Genomic DNA, 6,000 nt, shown 5'->3' on the forward strand with positions numbered 1-6,000 from the left:
AGAACGTAAGCCCAGCGTGCAGATGTTCCAGGTTTGGTTCTGGGTCAGGGCACACAGGAGAAGCGCCTATCTGCTTCACTTCTCCTCTCCCTTCTCTCTAGCTCGTTCTTACCCTCCTGCAGCCATGGCTCAGTTGGAGCAAGTTGGCTCAGGGCACTGAGGATGACTCCATGGCCTCACCTCAGGCACTAAAATAGCTCCATTTCCAAGCAACTGAGCAATGGCCCCAGATGGGCAGTGTAGCATCCACCAGGTATGAGAACAAACGTCGGAGACTTTCAGGAGTTAAGATGTTACTTTATTGGCCAGTTTAACCTGCGCAGGGGCGAACTCCCGAGATGTCCGGAGACACCGTGCCCACAAGGAGCTGCAAATGGGAGCCGCGCCTGGAGCTTACAGCCAGGCCCTTATATATCCTAAGCAAGCATAGACAGAAGCAGATGTGGCAGTTTAGCTATTGGCTAGGGAGGTCACACGCAGCATAGCAACAGGGGCCGGTTTTAGCTTAGTGGCGAATTTCAAACCTAAACTTCTGATAAGGGTCACTGACCTTCTTTGTTCCCAGCCTCACAGGAGCCATATCAGCACTTACTGTTCCTGCAATAGTTACTCTTTGGCAGCTCCAGTACTCCCTGAATCTAACATTCCCCCATCTCGTTTGGGCATAAATCAAACCCTTGATTCTTCATCATTGGGGAGAATGGTATAAGGCTGGGGCTCATGAGAATTTTCTACTTTAGCCGTAGCTATAAGCTAATTGGGTCTTATACACTGGCTAGTGATTAGCCTACTACGCCTCTCACAATGGTCAGCGATGAGCTCAGGGGGAGAGGGGTATTTATAGGCGAAACCTATAAGGTTACAATGTTTTCAGCACATTTGTACAATATCTTTGCAAAAGTACACAAGCACACACTGTTTTAAGATAATAAACTGCTTTCCTGCAATATCTGCAGGGCTGATACACAAGGAACGTGTCCTGCCTTGTATTTTTCTTTGCACTAACTTCTTACAACTTGCACAAACCTTCTGCAACTTACACAAACCTTCTGCAACTTACATAAATCTTCAACTTTTATGCACTTTCTTATCCAGAAATAACTGGCCTTCATAACAACTTGCTTTTCCCTTTTCTTAAAGCCTGATTAAAAGAGTCCTTAGTTAGTTCCTCTAGGCATTAGCCATGCGTGGACCAGTTAACTTCTGGTTTGTGGCTGAAGCAGGGCATGCTGTCCTTCTCAGGGTCAGCTTACAAGGGTTGGCGGGGTCAGTCTTCACTGTCCACAAAGGTGTCTCTGCTGGGACTGCAAGCTTCAGCCGGCTGCGGTGGACCCAGGCGGGTATGCCTTCTACCTTGGCAGTAGTGGGGGTGCTCAGGATCATGGTGTGTGGACCTGTCTGCGTGGGAGTCAGTCCTTGGGTGGTGTACTGCTAGAAGTGCCTCTTGGACAGTCTTTGAACAGTTTGCTGAGTAACCTGTAAAACCTTCTTATATCCTACTTTCTACAGCACAGACGTGTCCCTTGATGGGGCTGGGAAGCCTGGCAGGCTTCAGTTCAATGACCTTTCTACTCTGGAGCAGGGCCTGTAAGGACTTGAGGAAATTATGATTAGAAATCTCTAGTTCCCTTCTGGTCAATCGAGGTACAAGGGGCATAGGTTGCCCAAATAAGATTTCATAAGGGGTCTATTTATTGAGATGGGGGGTACATCTGGTTCTAAAAAGGGTGAAAGGGAGGAGCTCAACCTAGTTTTCGCCGGTCTCCCTTCTCAGCTTAATTATAGTTTCCTTCAGAGTCCTGTTCATTCTTTCTACCTGTCCTGAACTTTGGGGCCTATAAATGCAATGCAATTTCTAATTAATACCTAACTTAGTGGCTAATTCTTGAGATATCCTGGATATGAATGCAGCTCCATTGTCTGACCCTAGGGCTAAGGGAATGCCATATCTAGGTATGATTTCCCTTAATAAGACTTTACAGACTGTGGAAGCAGCCTCTCCTCACGTGGGGAATGATTCCACCTATCCTGAGGTGTCTAATAATACTAGTAGATACTTATAACCTGACTTCCCAGGGGTTATATTTGTGAAATCTATTTCCTACAGTTCTCCCAGAGCTTTCTCCCAATACCTCATAAAGGGGGGTAGCTTCTTATTCTGTGCATTTACTCTGGCACAGATGCTGCACCTCGAGACAATGGAGTGGACAATATCTCTGATGTTGGGCCCTACATAAACTTCCTAATAAGTTGTTCTAGCTTGTTTTGTCCTAGATGGGTACTAGTATGAATACTTCCTACTATTTCTCTTACTATTCCCTGGGGTAAATAGAGCCGGGAGTCTGGAAGCTCTATCTCTCCCTGTTGATTTTTCTTCCCTTTCAACTGCATCCCTTCCTGCTCTTCTTCTGGGGAATATCTAGGATCCGGAGGTAGTGTTGGCTTAGGCAGCAATGGCAGAAGGCTTTCTTGTGGCCTAGTGGCTGCCCCTCTCTGGTGTCCTTTGCAGTGGATGATGGCAACTTTGGTAGGTAGCCAAATGGCATTTAGGAGGGCAAGAATTTCATTGCGATTTTTAATGTCTTTCCCCCCTGCTGTCTGTAAGCCTCTCTCCTTGTATATGGCTCCATGGGCATGGGCAGTGGGGAATGCATACTGGCTGTCAGTGTAGATGTTGGCAACTTTTCCCTCTGCTATCTGTAAGGCTCGGGTTAGTCCTATTAGCTCTGCCCTTTGTGCAGATGTTCCTGCGGGCAGTGCTTTCTGCCACAGGACCTTATTTTCTATGGCCACTGCTGCCCCTGCATGTCGCTGTCCATCCTTAATAAAACTGATCCCATCTGTAAAGAGGGTCAGGTCTGCCTTCCCATATGCTTGATTCCTTAAGTCCGGGCGGGAGCCAGTTACTGTGTCAAGGATTTGTTTGCAACTGTGGACCAAAGTGGAGTCACTGGGTTCAGGGCAGCAGTTTTGAGGAACTGAACAGATGGAGGGTTCAGCAGCTGAGCCTGATACTGCATTAGCCGCACATTAGATAGCCACCAGTCAGGAGGTGCTCGCAGCACTTGCTTTACGTAGTGTTCCTCAATGACTTTGATGTCCTGCCCTAAAGTTAATTTACTAGCCTCCTTGACTAGTATGGAGGTGGCAGCAAGTGCCCTCAGACATGTTGGCCATCCCGAGGCTACAGGATCAAGTCTCTTGGACAGATAGGCGACAGGCCTCTTCTACGGCCCAAGTTCCTGGCTCAGTACCCCTAAGGCTACGTCTCCCTTTTCTGCTATAAATAGCTGAAAGGGCTTGGCCAGATCCACAGGGCCAAAGCTGGGGCAGCCGCCAGGGCCTCTTTCAGCGCTTGGAACGCTTGCTTCTTCTTATCTGTCCATGTGAACTGCTCTTCCTTACCCCTGGTCAGTTCGTGCAGGGGTTCAGCTAGTTCTGCAAAGCCTAATATCCACAATCGGCAGTATCCTACTGCACCCAGGAATTCTTGTACCTGTCTCTTGTTAGTAGGCTTGGGGATCTGCAAGACCATCTGAATTCACTGGCTGGATAAAGTCCTTTGCCCTCCCTGTAAGTTATAACCCAAATAACTTACAGTTTGCATCACAATCTGGGCCTTCTTGGCAGAGACTCGATACTCCATTCGCCCGAGATCTTGTAGCAGGTCCGAGGTGGCTTCCTCATACTCTCCTTCATCCTTGGCAGCTATGAGGATGTCATCTACATACTGGAGCAGTACGATTGATGGATGGGAGAAGCGGAAAGCCTGCAGATCTTTGCTGAGGGCTTCATTAAAAATGGTGGGGGAATTCTTAAACCTTTGTGGTAGTCTGGTCCAAGTGAACTGCCCCACCAGTCTATTATCTGGGTCATTCTATTCAAAGGTAAAGATCCCTTGGCTCTGAGTGCCAGGGGAATACAAAAGAAGGCATCCTTCAAATCCAGGACAGAATAATAGATATGGGTTGGGGGCAATGAGCTCAGTAAGGTATACGGATTGGGCACCGTGGGATGAATAGTCTCTACCTGAGGATGAATTCACCTCCCGCAAGTCCTGGACTGGATGATAGTCTTGGCTCCCTGGTTTCTGGATGGGAAGCAGCGGGGTGTTCCAGGCCGATTGGCACCTTTGAAGGATGCCTGCCTCCAGCAGGCGTTGCAAGTGCCGGGTGATTCCCTGTCTAGCTCGGGCTGGGACCGGGTACTGCCTGATCTTAACCAGTCTAGCAGTGCTAAGCAGTTGCACCAGGACAGGCGGTTGGTGAGCAGCCAAACCTGGGGGGTTGGTTTCCACCCAAACCTCAAGTGCCCAGGCACACAGGGCATCTGGAACCCCTTCCTTGGCCTCCTTACCTTCTAGGACGGTGGCAAGTAAGTGTTCTTCAGACAGTGGGACAGTTACTTCTATGCTGACCTCTGCCTCTTTGTTCCCCATAGGGCTTTCCTCCCGTCGGAAGGTTATGGTGGCCTGAAGTTTCTGCAATAAGTCCCTTCCAAGCAGTGGGTAAGGGCAGTCTGGAATGACTAGGAAAGAGTGGGTGATGGTGCCTCGACCTAAGTCAGTAATTATTGTGGTGGCCCATGGGTAGGCTTCTGCTTTGTCCATTGCCCCTCTTATCTTAGTAGTTGTCTTCTGCATCTGGCCCTGTGGTTTCTTTAGGACTGAGTAGGTGGCTCCCATGTCGACTAGGAAGTCTATTAGTTTTCCTTCGACTGTTAAGGTGACCATGGGCTCCTGGGAGCTGGCGGGAATGGAGCCCTGGCCCCGTCAGTCTAAGGTTTGGAGCAAGACCTCTGGGCCCTGTCTTGGCCCTTGGCTGTTGGTCTTTAACCTTGGACACTCTCTTTTCTAGTGCCTTTTCTCTTTACAATAGGCACATTGATCTTTTGCTATTCGCCATCCCTGGCCCTTTTGCTGTCCCCCTTTCCCTTTGGAAGGAGGTTTCTGGGCAGTGGCAGCAGTCAGAATTTTGGCAACTTCCTTCGTCCTGCCAACCTCCGGATCATCCCTATTGACATACACCTTCTGGGATATCTCTAATAGCTTGCTTCTAGTCTCTTCCTCGAACCCCTGAATCTTCTGAAGCTTTTTCCTAATATCTGAAGCGGCCTGAGTTACAAAGGCTATATTTACTAGTCTCCTGTTCTCTTCTGCCTCAGGATCTAGAGGGGTATATACTCTATAAGCCCCTATGAGTCTCTCTAGAAAGGCTGCTGGGGATTCCTCTCTTCCCTGGATGACTTCACTTACTTTGCTAAAGGTGGTTGACTTTCTAGCTGCTGCCTTGAGCCCCCTTAACAGAACCCGGTGATACTGGAGGAGCACATCCCTTCCCCCAGCGGTATTAGGGTCCCAGGTAGGAGTTGAGATGGGAGAACGTCTTCTATTTCCCTTCTTCCCTCCTAAGTTTCCCTTTCTTCTCCTAATACCGCCTTAGCAGCTTCTCTCATTATTCTGTCCCTTTCTTCAGAAGTGAAGAGGGTTTGCAAAATCTGCTGACAATCATCCCATGTGGGCTGATGGGTTCTAAAAATGGTCTCAAGGAGAGATATTAGTCCCTGAGGTTTCTTGGAAAATGGGGGATTCTGATGTTTCCAATTGTATAAATCACTAGTGGAAAAAAAAGGCACATAGATGAGGCGAGGAGGTGCCTGTGGGCCAGCATCTGGTGCCAGCGGCGCCTCCCAGAGGAGGAGGCAAAATGGCTGCCCTCCCGGAGGAGGAGGCAAAATGGCTGTATCTATCCACACATCCATATACAGGTATTGGTCTGGGTGGAGAGCCCTATAGATCGTGGCTCTGACAGCAAACAAAATTGGAAGGTCAAAAGTGCCCTCTGTGGGCTGTCCTACATTAAATGCAGGCTATTCCAGCTGGCTCAAGGTCGGGAGGAAACCTGGACTTGGCTGCGGACCTCCATACCCTGAGCCCTCTTCTGGAAATCAGAAAAATTCTTCAACAGGCACTCGAGCAGGGATCCCGGCACAGACTCCTGT

The sequence above is a fragment of the Saccopteryx leptura genome, chromosome 7, assembly GCF_036850995.1.
Source record: "Saccopteryx leptura isolate mSacLep1 chromosome 7, mSacLep1_pri_phased_curated, whole genome shotgun sequence".
Taxonomy (NCBI): Eukaryota; Metazoa; Chordata; class Mammalia; order Chiroptera; family Emballonuridae; genus Saccopteryx; species Saccopteryx leptura.